Source organism: Arachis ipaensis, chromosome B8 (assembly GCF_059453495.1).
Source record: "Arachis ipaensis isolate K30076 ecotype BB chromosome B8, ASM5945349v1, whole genome shotgun sequence".
Classification (NCBI taxonomy): Eukaryota; Viridiplantae; Streptophyta; class Magnoliopsida; order Fabales; family Fabaceae; genus Arachis; species Arachis ipaensis.
In genome coordinates, this window is record NC_142443.1 from 51,652,684 (window position 1) to 51,666,748 (window position 14,065).

The 14,065-nt window shown below is 41.0% G+C and overlaps 1 non-coding gene across 1 annotated transcript; it reads right to left on the reverse strand.

Annotated features, from left to right (window-relative positions):
- Positions 1-252: 252 nt before the first annotated feature.
- Positions 253-359, reverse strand: LOC148548071 (small nucleolar RNA R71). Its single transcript, XR_015897015.1, has one exon. It is a non-coding gene; the product is annotated as a small nucleolar RNA R71 (small nucleolar RNA).
- Between the last annotated feature and the right edge of the window lie 13,706 nt (positions 360-14,065).

Here is a 14,065-nt window from a genome sequence, read left to right on the forward strand (position 1 = left end):
CAGAACAACTGTTCATTCGGAAGAAGTGTTCAAGAAGATCTCAATCAACATCTAGCCACCTTCCTGATGATATGTGATACTGTGAAGTCTAATGGTGTTTATCCTGACACCTATAGACTGCTTCTATTCCCCTTCTCACTCAAGGACAAGGCATCTAAATGGCTGGAATCCTTCCCGAAGGAGAGCTTAACAACCTGGGAAGATGTGGTGAACAAATTCTTGGCGAGATTCTATCCTCCCCAAAGAATCAACAGGTTGAGAGCTGAGGTTCAAACTTTCAGGCAACAAGATGGTGAGACTCTATATGAAGCATGGGAGAGGTTTAAGGATCTGACAATAAGGTGCCCACCAGATATGTTCAATGAATGGGTGCAGTTACACATTTTCTATGAAGGTCTTTCTTATGAATCAAAGAAGGCAGTAGACCACTCATCCGGGGATCTCTGAACAAGAAGAAGACTATTGAAGAAGCCATAGATGTTATTGAGACTGTAGCTGAGAATGACTACTTCTATGCTTCTGAAAGGGGCAACACTAGAGGAGTAACGGAGCTAAACAATGTGGATGCACTGCTAGCTCAAAACAAGATGATCACCAAGCAGCTGGCTGACCTTACCAAGAAGATGGAGAGGAGTCAAGTAGCAGTAATCACCACCTCAACAGCAGCTCAAGAAAGAGTGAATGAAGAAGCAGAGGGTGATCAGGAACAAGCCAATTACATTGGAAATCCACCTAGGCAGAACCATGACACATACTCCAAGACTTATAATCCTGGTTAGAGGAACCACCCAAAATTTGGGTGGGGAAATCAACAAGACCAAGGCTAAGATCAGAGACGCCACAACCCCAACAACAATGCAGCTCACCAACATTCCACACAGAGATCATATCAACACCCACCTAACAACACACCTCAACATCCATACCAAAGCCAAAATGGCCCTTCTCATCCCTCCAATCTCAACTCACCATCATCGGAAGAAAGACTATCAAGGATTGAGACTCTACTTGAAGGCATATGTAAGGAGGTCCAGGACAGTAAAGTGTTCTGAGAGGAAGTGCGGTCCAATATGCTGAATCAAGATGCTGCATCAAGAAACTTGAGACACAAATTGGCTACCTATTCAAGCAAATTCCCAGCCATAACCTGTGCAGCAACACCAACCCAAACCCAAGAGAGGAATGTCAGGCCATCACCCTCAGAAGTAGAAAAGAATTGAAGGAAATTCCTAAGAATTCACAAGAGAAGAACTCAGATGAAAGGAAAGAGGAGCGAGATGAAGTCCAAATTCCCATTCTCAGTTCACAGTAAAAAGGAGAAATGCTGAAGCTAGACGTCCCAAAGGCTCCATACCCTCAGGAATAAAAAAAGAGGGGGGGGGGACGACAACCAGTTCTTAAGATTTTTGGAAATCTTCAAGAAACTACAAATCAACATACCCTTTGCTGAAGCAATAGAGCAAATGCCGCTCTATGCCAAGTTTTTAAAGGAATTAATGACTAAGAAGAGAAGCTGGAAGAGCAATGAGACTGTGATACTCACCGAAGAATGTAGTGCCATCATTCAGCACAAACTACCCCAGAAATTGAAGGATCCTGGGAGTTTCCAAATCCCTTGTATTATAGGGGAAATCACAGTGGAAAAGGCTCTGTGTGACTTAGGAGCCAGCATAAATCTGATGTTAGTAGCTATGATGAAAAAAATGAGGATTGAGGAGGCTAAGCCAACAAAAATGGCCCTACAACTGGCAGACCGATCGTTCAAGTTTCCTCATGGCATAGTAGAAGATTTGTTGGTAAAGGTAGAAGATTTCATCTTCCCAGCAGACTTTGTAGTGCTGGATATGCAGGAGGAAGCCAAGGCCTCCATCATCCTGGGGAGACCGTTCTTGGCCACTGCTGGAGCTGTCATCGACGTTCAAAAAGGTGAACTCACCCTGAGATTACACAATGAAAAGATGACATTCAATGTATTCAAGGCCATGAGTTACCCATCAAAACCATTGGGAGAATGTATGAGGTTGGATTCACTGGAAGATGTAATACAGGAGATTTTTGAAGAGGAAGAACTTGAAGGGTTAATAGAGGAGGAATCAACATCTAGCGAAGAGGCTGCAACAGCAGAGATTCATATACAGGGTGCACCAAGGGAAGAGAATGAAAAGATAGAAGCATCCCAAACTTGAACTCAAAGCACTGCCACCCACTCTCAAATATGCATACTTAGGAGAGAGTGAAAGTTACCCAGTAATTATAAACTCATCCCTTAGCCGAGATCAAGATGATGAATTACTCCAAGTATTGCGAAAGCATAAGGATGCCATTGGATAGACCCTCGCTGACCTGAAAGGAATCAGTTCGGCCATATGCATGAATAAGATACTATTGGAAGATGATGCCAAACCATCCATTCAACCCCAAAGGAGGCTGAATCCAGTCATGAAGGAAGTGGTACATAAAGAAGTTATGAAGTTATGGCAAGGAGGGATAATTTACCCGATCTCCGACAGCCCATGGGTCAGCCCCGTGCAAGTTGTCCCAAAAAAGGGAGGAATCACTGTAGTCCCCAATGAGAAGAACGAACTAATCCCTACAAGGACCGTCACAGGATGGCAGATGTGCATAGACTACAGAAAACTCAATGAAGCTACAAGAAAAGATCACTTCCCCCTTCCTTTCATGGATCAGATGCTGAAAAGACTTGCAGGACATGCATGTTACTATTTTCTCGATGGTTACTCAGGATATAACCAAATAGTGGTTGATCCTAGAGACCAAGAGAAAACCTCATTCACTTGCCCATATGGAGTGTTTGCCTACAGGCGCATGCCATTTGGGCTATGTAATGAACCTGCAACTTTCCAACGCTGCATGCTCTCCATTTTCTCAGATATGATAGAAAAATTCATTGAAGTCTTTATGGATGACTTTTCGGTATTCGGAGATTCCTTCCCTAATTGCCTAAATCACTTGGCCCTGGTATTAAAAAGATATCAAGAGACCAACTTGGTCTTGAACTGGGAGAAATGTCACTTTATGGTGACAGGGGGAATAGTTCTTGGCCATAAGGTTTCTAACCGAGGCATTGAGGTAGACAGAGCTAAGGTGGAACTCATTGAAAAATTACCCCCACCAAGTGATGTCAAGGCAATTAGGAGCTTTTTAGGGCATGCCGGCTTTTACAGAAGGTTTATTAAAGATTTTTCAAAGATAGCCAAACCCTTAAGCAATCTCCTTGTATCTGATACACCATTTGTCTTTGATGAAAAATGCATGCTAGCATTCGAAAACTTGAAAAAGAGGCTGTCCTTTACCCCTATCATTTCCCCACCTGATTGGAACTTACCATTTGAACTGATGTGTGATGCATCTGATTTTGCAGTAGGGGCAGTGTTAGGGCAGAGGAAAGATAACTTAGTCCATGTGATATCTTATGCCAGCAAAGTCCTCCATGACACTCAAAGAAATTACACTACCACTGAAAAGGAGTTGCTGGCAATAGTTTTTGCATTTGACAAGTTTAGATCATACCTCATTGGTGCCAAAGTGATTGTTTTCACAGACCACACAGCACTTAAATACTTGTTTGTCAAGCAGGAATCAAATCCAAGACTGATAAGGTGTATCTTATTGTTGCAGGAATTCAATATTGAGATTAGAGACAAGAAGGGAGTGGAGAACAAGGTAGCCGATCACCTGTCCAGGATCCCTCATGACAAAGATGGAACACATGATACAAGTGTGAATGAATGTTTCCCAGATGAGCAGTTAATGACGGTTCACAAAGCACCCTGGTTCGCAAACATTGCTAATTTCAAGGCAACTGGGGCTTTACCTCCGGAGATCAACAAATATCAAAAGAGAAAGCTCATCAATGACACAAAATATTTTGTCTGGGATGAGCCATATCTCTTCAAGAAGTGTTCAGATGGAATCCTGAGAAGATGTGTTTCAGAAGAAGAAGGAAGAGAGGTCCTATGGAACTGTCATGGCTCATGCTATGGAGGCCACTTTGGAGGGGAAAGAACTGTAGCCAAGGTGTTACAGAGTGGATTCTTTTGGCTCACCCTTTTCAAGGATGCCAAGGAAGTAGCAAAGAACTGCAATGAATGCCAAAGAGCTGGAAACGTACCCAAAAGAAATGAGATGCCACATAATTTCATTTTAGAGCTGGAACTGTTTGACGTAATGGGGAATCAATTTTATGGGACCATTTCCAACCTCATATTCAAACAAGTATATCTTGGTAGCAGTGGATTACGTTTCCAATTGGGTAGAGGCTGTTGCAACCCCAACAAATGATAACAAGGTGGTCATAAACTTCCTCAGAAAGAATATCTTTAGCCGGTTCCGAGTCCCACGAGCACTCATCAGTGATGGAGGAAGCCATTTCTGTAATAGACCACTAGAAGCTCTTCTCCTACGATATGGGGTGAAACATAAGGTCACCACACCTTACCACCCCCAAACAAGTGGGCAAACCGAGATATCTAACAGAGAGCTAAAAAGGATTCTGGAGAAGACTGTAGGAGCATCAAGAAAAGACTAGGCAAAGAAGCTAGATGATGCTCTTTGGGCATACAGAACGGCATTCAAAACACCTCTTGGAATGTCCCCATACCAACTGGTATATGAAAAAGCATGTCATTTACCACTGGAGCTGGAACATAAAGTCCTCTGGGCTCTCAAGCTACTAAATTTTGATAGCAATGCTGCTGGTGAAAAAAGAGTCTTGCAGCTGCAAGAAATAGAGGAGTTCAGATCTCAAGCCTATGAAAATACCAAAATCTATAAAGAAAAGGCAAAGAGAAGACATGACCTCAATCTGACACCCAGGAGCTTCGAAAAAGGACAACAAGTGCTCCTCTACAACTCTAAATTGAGACTTTTTCCGGGGAAACTCAAGTCAAGGTGGTCAGGACCCTTTCTTGTCACAAAAGTCTCACCATATGGACACATAGAAATCATAGAGGAAAGTTCGAAGAGGACTTTCACTGTGAACGGACAAAGGCTCAAGCACTACATGGGAAACATGGGGGAAAACCCCAAAATGAAGTATCATCTCAATTAATGGAGGAATCGTCGAGCTAGCAACGCTAAAAGAGCGTTTCGTTGGGAGGCAACCCAACCTAAGGTAGTTTCTTTTCATTGTCATTTCAATAAAAATCACAAGTAGTTTAGAATCACACTACACTCCTTCAATGGCAAATTGCTAGCTCCAACCAATCAGGGAAACCACTTAACAGTAGTTTAGTTTCCAGTTCTTAGTTATTTAGTTAATAACAACACATGAGGTTCTCCGCATGTATTCAATCTGTGATACTAGCCAAGGAACTAAGTTTGGTGTGCACACACCAAAATTAGTTCAGAAATTCACAATGCATACATGCATGCTAACTATTTCTCAAGTGCTTTGGGAACAAGCAACTTCCAACAACTTTGCAGGAATCTTCTGGAGAAATGGTGCACTATCATCCAAGGAGGTGAAGAAGGATGCAAAAACTATGGATGATGACAAAAGGGTAGCTAGAAGCCACCACCCGAAGGTTGTATTATTACTTGACTCTATATACTTGGAATGCAAAAAAATTGGAAGTCTGAATGTGTCCTTGATTAATAGTTACGCTTTAGTTTACATCATTAGAACTTAATGCCTGTTTTCCTTGCATTTGTCACGTGTGTGCTGGTCCAAGTCACCTGCTGCATCTTCACCTTGCTTACTTGTATGCTTGTCCTTTTGAATCAAATAAAAAGAGAATGTATGCTATGAAAGACCAAAGTGAGGTTCATATTGTGGAGTAAGTTCTTAAACTTGTGGTGTAGTAATCACTTAGCTAAGTTGGTTCACTAACAAGGTAGGAAGGCAACTGTCTGTCCTGAATCATATATTTGAAACACACCCCATGAGACTAGCTAAATAACAAGATCCTAATAAGAAAAAGGAAAAGAACAATAAGAGTTGAAAAAGAAAGAAAAGTAATAAGAAATAAGGCTAGGCACCAAGGGCTTGAATCTTGAGGGATGTGTCTATGGTGCTCTTGTACCAAGGATCTGCTTGGATGAATAAGTTCTTAGGAGTGCTTCATCACTTGGTAACTTGGGTTAACTAACCCGGGATTATCAATTGAAAATCCACTATCAAGAGCAACCTTGCTACAGAACATTTAGTAACCCAAAGAGGTGCTGGACACCAAGGCCTCAAGGAAAGAAAATAACAAACCATGTGCCTGTGGTGTGCATGTATGGGGGAGAGAGACTTGAGGGAGTAAGTCCTTAGGGGTGTTTTAACACCTAGCACCTTGAACCAACTAGTTCGGAAGTGTTGGCTGAAAGCTTATTTTAAAGAGTCGCCCCCTCAAAGAACACTTAGCCTAAGGATGCAATAAACCTTGAAAAGACAAAGGGATCAATAAATAAAAGTCTCAAAGGGTGCAATCAAGTGAGTATTCTAGGGCATGATAAAGGTCTGAAAGCCAGTAAAAGAATGAACCTAAGTTACTATGCATAAAACCCCATAAAACCAAGGACATGACTTCCACAATAATGATTCATTCCTCTTGTCATTTCATTCATCATTCTCATGTTTCAGTACTTGCTTAGGGACAAGTAAGCTTTAAGTTTGGTGTTGTGATATCAGGGCATTTTGGCCAGTTTCACTGACCTTTTCTTTACTGTTTTAGGGTAGTTTCATGTATTTTCTTAGAAAATAAGCAAGTTTCGGGTAGACTTTCACTTACATCTTGATTCAAGCAAATATTGTGAACTTTATATGATTTCATGAGAATTATGCATGAATTTAATGACAAATTGGATGATGCATGACTCATAACTTGGATTAGAGCTTTGATGCACTTTATTTGCTTGATTTCAGGACAAAGGATGCAAGGAAAAGCCACGTTAGTAGCCACGTTAGTCTAACTAACGTGACCACAAACGTGGAATGGGAGCTAGCTTGCAATGTTAATGAGAAAAGCGATCGCCAATAACGTCTTCGAAGCCATCATAGCCCACGTTAATTACCACGTTAACTACATTATCGTGGTAGTTAACGTGGAGAAAAAGGAAGCTCCAAGCGTTAGTGGTAAAAGTGAGTGCTATTAACGCTCCAAAAGGGCAATTGGCCACGTTAAGAGTCACGTTAACTCAGTTAACGTGAACTCTAACGTGGAAGAGGAAGATAATGCCAACATTAGTGACACTCACCTTTGTCACTAACGTTGGACTAACCCCATATTGGCTACGTTAAGAGCCACGTTAACTTAGTTAACGTGAACTCTAACGTGGAAGGTGCATGGAATCGCCAAACGTTAGTGACACTCACCTTTGTCACTAATGTTGGACTAAGCCACTATGAGCCACGTTAGTCACCACGTTAATTACATCAACGTGGAGGAAAGGGATGATGAGCCAACGTTAGTGACACTCACCTTTGTCACTAACGTTGGAGATGGCAATCAACAGTACGTTAGTGGCCACGTTAATGTAATTAACGTGAGGCACTAATGTGGGAAATGGGCGGTTTGGAGCATTAGTGAAAAAGGTAAGTGTCACTAACGCTCCCGAAGAATTGGCAAGCCTACATTAAAGGTCACGTTAACTATAATAACGTGAACTCTAACGTAGGGAGAAAAGGGTACTCTCAACGTTATTGGGAAAGGTAAACCCCAGTAATGTTTGCGAAAGGCCAAGAGGCAACGTTAGTGGTCACATTAGTGCCACTAACGTTGAAGTTAACGTGGACCATTTTGGGTTAGGAACGTTAGTGAAAAAGGTGATTGTCATTAACGTTCTCGACCCCACATTTTCACTTAACGTTAACGCCACTAACGCCCTAAGCTAAAGTCCATGCCTACTGCACACTTTCTCTGCAAGTGAAGCTGAGCCCACTAAAGATGATAGCTGCTTCAACTCAAGATGCAAAGGCCCATATCCAAGACTTGAAGAGCCAACTAGAAGATCAGAAGAGTAGTATAAATAGGAGTAGTTTTAAACTAGAAAAGAGCTTTTGGGGGATTGAGAGGACTACCCTCTGTATAAATTTACTTTCTCTGCAACTTCTAGTTTGATTTTTCAGAATGCATTCTCCATCTTTTTTTTCCATTCCCAGAGCCATGAACAACTAAACCCCTTTTATTGGGTTAGGGAGCTCTGTTGTAATTTGATGGATCAATAATAAGTTTTCATTATTCTTCTTCTTTCTTTTCTCTTGATTTTACTAGAAAGCTTTCAATCTTCATCCAATTGGGTAGTTATCTTGGAAAAGAAGCTACTCATACTTGGATCTCTTCAGAACTTTGGAAGAGGAATGAAGAGATCATGCTAGAAATGCTTTCTGATGTTGGACCAAATTGGGGTCTGGATGGATATAGTGACATATAATCCTACCAACACTTTGATTTGGAAATACATGTGGTATAATCAGTGACCATAATTCATCTCTTCTCATGAGCAATTGGACCAAGGAATTGGCTATTGATCAAGATTTGAGAGATTGAATTACCAAGGAATTGGAGTTCAATCACTTAAGATTACCAAGGAGATCAATGAATGCATTGATTGAGGAAGAGATGAAAATGAACTTGATCCGGAGAATGCAACATCTCCTAAGCCCAATGAATCCCCCATTTCTGATCTTACCCATTCTCTTTAATTTCTGCAAATTACTTTCATGCTAAATTCCCCAAATCCCCATTTAAGATTTTGCAATTTACTTTTGGTCATTTACATTTCGTTATTTACTTCTTGCAATTACATCTTCTGTTATTTACTTTTCCGCCATTTACTTTTCTGCAACTATCAACTAAATTCTGCTTAGCTCAACTAGAACATTCCTCTAATTAAAGTTGCTTGACCAATCAATCCCTGTGGGATTTGACCTCACTCTATTGTGAGTTTTTACTTGACGACAATTCGGTATACTTGCCGAGGGAAATTTGTTGAGAGACAAGTTTCCGTGCATCAACCATTTCTTTACTAACTTCTTCTAGCTCTTCCCCACTCTTCATGTTACAACATGGAGGTAATGTAGAACTTATCTCAACATCTACCTCAATTTCAATAGGAGAAGATTCCTCAAATACCAAAGGATCATGTGTTGGTGTGGGATCATCTTCAAGAGGACGAGTTGTTATTTGCTCACCTTCTTCCAATTCTTCATCATTCGTTATATGCTTAGGAGGTTGCGCATTATCCTCCTCAACATCATCTTCAAGTTCAATAGAAGAAAGTTCAACAACTTCCACAAGATCATCAACAACATCACTTGGTGTGGAAGTTTTCTCAAGCTTGGAATCCACCTCTTGCTCAACTTCACCTAGCTCTTCAACCACTTCTTCTTCATTAACACTCTCCATCCTTTCCACTTGTTGCACGACACACTCCATGCTCCGCTCTTTGGTTGGTTCTCCACATTCATCCGTGGAGATGCTTTGTCTACGGTATGAATCCCATGCATCCAAGTTGGCTTTAATTTTGGCAAGGTTAGCCTCGATAGTTTCGTGTCTCTTTTGGGCTTCCTCTTGCTCCTTTTGAAAGATTATTGCTTGAAGTCGATCCATTGCTTCCTTGAGATGATCCATTGGCTCTTGTTCCACTTGGCTAGTATAAGTAGGATCATATTGCTCTTGGATTGATGGATATGGGTATTCTTCCATAGAGAGTTGTGGTGGAAAGGGGAATTCATTTTGTGGTTGAAAGTTATCATACATGGGAGGTGATTCATCTTGGTAAGAATAGTGAGGTAGTGGTTCTTGAGAGTATTGGTGGTGGAATTGGGGTGGTTCTACATATGGTTCATATGGTTCATAAGGTGGTTGGTATGGTGGGTAAGGATTAGGGTCATATAGAAGTGATTGGGGGTAAGGGGCTTGTGAGTATGATGGTTCAAAATTATGTTGAGGAGGTGGTTCATAGGCATATGGTGGTGGTTGTTGACAATCACAATAAGGGTCACCACATCCATTAGATTAATATGCATTAGGATTAGAGTTATACCCATAAGAATCCGGAGGTTGTTGTTGCCAAGAAGGTTGATCAATCCCTTGAGGCTCCTCCTACCTTTGATTGTTCCATCCTTGATGCATATTGTCATTATAGTTCCCATTCCCTACAACATAATTTGAGCCAAACTCATAGCCAAAGTGAGGATGAGAATTCATAGTAACAAGAGAAAATAAAAACAAATACTAGTAAGAACCAATAAAAACTAACTCCTAAAACAAGCAAAAACTAGCAAAGAAGCATATTAACATATATACAATAGCCAATAACATAACACCATTATAACTCCCTGGCAACGGTGCCATTTTGATAATGAGTTTTGTCGTGTCGGTCTAGAATTTCTCTTATAGAAACAAGAACTTCGTTGTAAGCATAGCTCCAAAACAACAAACAATTCTCATATAAAAATATTGGTTATCGCAAGTACAAACCCCGATGAAAATTAACCGAAGTATTTAGACTCCGGGTCATCTCAGAAGGAATTCAATGAAATGAATGATTATTGGCTATGAAGGTGCAAGGGGTTTTGATTGATAGAAGGGGCAATAAAATAAATGACAAGAAAAGTAAAGAGAGCAATTAAAGAAAGCAATTAATAAAGAGAGACATTCATGGCAAGGGTTGAGAATATAGGCTTTCTATCCTAGTCATTAATCATAACAATAATTAACAAGAATTTATCTTATTTTGTCATCTCCAACCTTGGAAGAAGGTTTAAGTTATCTTCCATGAGAGAAAGTCAAACAAGACTAGTTAATCTCAAGTCAAAAATCCTAATCAACTCACTAATTGAATTAGCAAGAGATTAGAGTCATTGAAAATGATACTAACTAACAACTCTAGATCACCAACATAGATTGGGTTTCATGACTCAAGATTGTACAATTACTCTTCCCAAGCCAAGAATGCTCAAATTCTACTCTAAAGCCCAACCAAGCATTTTGTCAAACACTTGGTGGGTAATAAAGGAAATCATGGTAAAAATGCAAGAATAATAAATCTACCAACTATCAATTACAAGAAAAGTAAATCCACAACTCAAATCAACAATCAAAAGAACATCAAACATTAAATTTCATTCAATGTAAACAAAATCCAACATGAGCATTCATAAACATAAAAGAGACATAAAAGTAAAATTGACAAGAGAACTAAGAAGAATAGAGTAGTAGAAACAAGAAATTATGAAGGAAACAAGATGAGAACGTGAAAATTGACCTAGATCTAAGATGGAAATATCCTAAGAACCCTAATTCTAGAGAGAAGAGGGAGCTTCTCTCTCTAGAAACTAACCTACATGATGCTAAGCTACCAAACAATTGCTCCCCCTTTGCCCAAGCTTGAATTCAGCATGAAATAGTATCAGAAATGAGTTGGATTGGGCCCAAAGTGAGTTGCAAATCGCAGGCCACGATTTTACTTTAGTGAATCACGTGCTCCATCGGCGCGCACGCGTACAGTGCATGTGCGCGCCCCTATACGTTAGGTAACTATGGTAAATTTTATATCGTTTCGAATCCCTGGATGTTAACTTTCCAACGCAACTGGAAATGTCTCATTTGGATCTCTGTAGCTCAAGTTATGGTCGATTGAGTGCGAAGAGGTCAGGCTTGACTGCTTTACGGTTCCTTCATCTCTTCATGAGTTCTCCCAGTTTGCATGCTTTTCTCCTCACTTCTTCCATCCAATACTTGCCTTATGAACCTAAAATCACTCAACAAACACATCAAGGCATCGAATGGAATTAAAGTGAATTAAAATCACCAATTTAAGGGCCTAAAAAGCATGTTTTCACATTTAAGCACAAATCAAGGGAGAATTGCAAAACCATGCTATTTTATTGAATAAATGTGAGAAAAGGTGATAAAATCCACCCAAATTAAGCACAAGATAAACCACAAAATTGGGATTTATCAAATCGCAGGAGGAGGGATCTCCAAATCATCTCGCAAAAGGCACCTTAAAGAAGTGTATCATGTTAGAGGAGAGGAAGAATCACCCGACCTCCCTACCATAACTTTTACGCAAGAAGATGCGGCAGGCGTCATCCCGGGACATGATGATCCCATGGTCATTACTATCATATTGGCTAATGCTAATCTCCACCGTTCATTGGTGGACCAAGGAAGCTCAGCGGATATTTTGTTTAAATCCGCCTTCGAGAAACTCGGCTTACAGGAAAAAGAGCTCAGAGCATATCTGAACAACTTGTTCGGACTAGGAGATACTCCAATCCAACCTCTTGGATATATTTCACTACACACGACCTTTGGAAAGGGAACTCGGTCAAGGACACTTAACATAGACTACATCGTAGTCAACGTGAGCTCAGCCTACAATGCCCTAATAGGTCGAACAACGCTAAATCGGCTTGCCGCCGTAGTGTCAACTCCACATCTATGCATAAAGTTCCAACCCCAGAAGGGATAGCCACGATAAAAGGAGACCAGAAAACTGCGCGACGCTGTTACAACGAAAGTCTGAACCTTAGAGGCAAAGTAGAAGAAATCAACACAATCGAACTCGGGGGAGTTCGAGGTTGGGAAAAAATTTGACCACAACCGGAAGGCGAGATCGAGGAAGTACAAATCGGGAATGTCCCAGATAAGACAACAAGTATTGGGGCAACTTTGAAAGGAGACATAAAGGAGTCTCTGATACAGTTCCTAAGAGATAATGTCGACCTCTTTGCATGGAAGGCCGCGGACATGCCGGGCATAGATCCCAAACTAATGTGCCATAAACTAGCAGTATACCCAGAATCTCGGCCAGTACAACAGAAGCGTTGGAAGCTCGGACTAGAAAGATCCCAAGCTGTGGAAGAACAGATACAAGCTCTACTGGAGGCAGGATTCATAAGAGAAGTCAAGTACCCACTATGGCTGGCCAACGTTGTATTGGTGAAAAAGTCAAATGGAAAATGGCGAATGTGCACCGATTACACCGACCTCAATAAAGCATGTCCAAAAGATCCTTATCCACTCCCAAGCATAGACACTCTAATAGATGCCTCTTCCGGATACAAGTACCTTTCTTTCATGGATGCCTACTCAGGATATAATCAAATCCTGATGTACCCACCTGATCAAGAAAAGACCTCATTCCTAACCCCAAAAATAAACTACTGTTATGTCGTCATGCCATTCGGACTCAAAAACGCAAGAGCTACCTACCAAAGAGTAATGAATAAAGTCTTCGCAGACCATATCGGGAAACTCATGGAGGTATATGTGGACGACATATTGATAAAAATACAAAATGAGGAATCATTACTGTCCGACCTCGCCAAAGTGTTTGACACCATCAGAAAGCTTGGCATGCGACTTAATCCCGCAAAGTGTACCTTTGCGGTAGAAGCCGGAAAATTTCTGGGTTTCATGCTAATACAACGAGGAATCGAGACGAACCCGAACAAATGCCGAGCTATACTCAACATGAAAAGTCCATCCTATGTCAAAAAAGTACGACAACTCAACGGAAGACTGGCATCCTTGTCCAGATTTCTAGCCGGATCGGCCATAAGATCTCTTCCCTCTTACGCCACACTAAGGAAGGGAAATAGGTTTGCATGGACCACAGAATGCGAGCAAGCCTTCCAGGATTTCAAAAAATTCCTAGGACAACCACCCATTCTTACTCGGCCACGAGAAGGAGAAGCACTCATATTATACCTCGCAGTGGGAAGTCAGGCAGTAGCCTCAGCGCTAGTCAGAGAAGACGAAGGTGGGCAACAACCCATCTACTTCATCAGCAAAGCTCTACAAGGGGCCGAACTGAACTATCAAGAGATAGAAAATTTCGCCTTCTCTCTCATACTAACTTCTCGACGACTTCGGCCATATTTTCAAGCTCACACCATCAAGGTTCGGACTAACCAACCCATAAAAGGTATTTTACAGAAGACAGACTTAGCTGAAAGAATTCTACAGTGGGCAGTCGAGCTATCTGAGTTTGATCTTCAATATGAAGCTCGGACAGCCATCAAGTCTCAATATTTGGCCGATTTCATTGCTGAGTACACTGACACCCCAGAAATTCCTACAAAATGGAATCTCTACGTAGACGG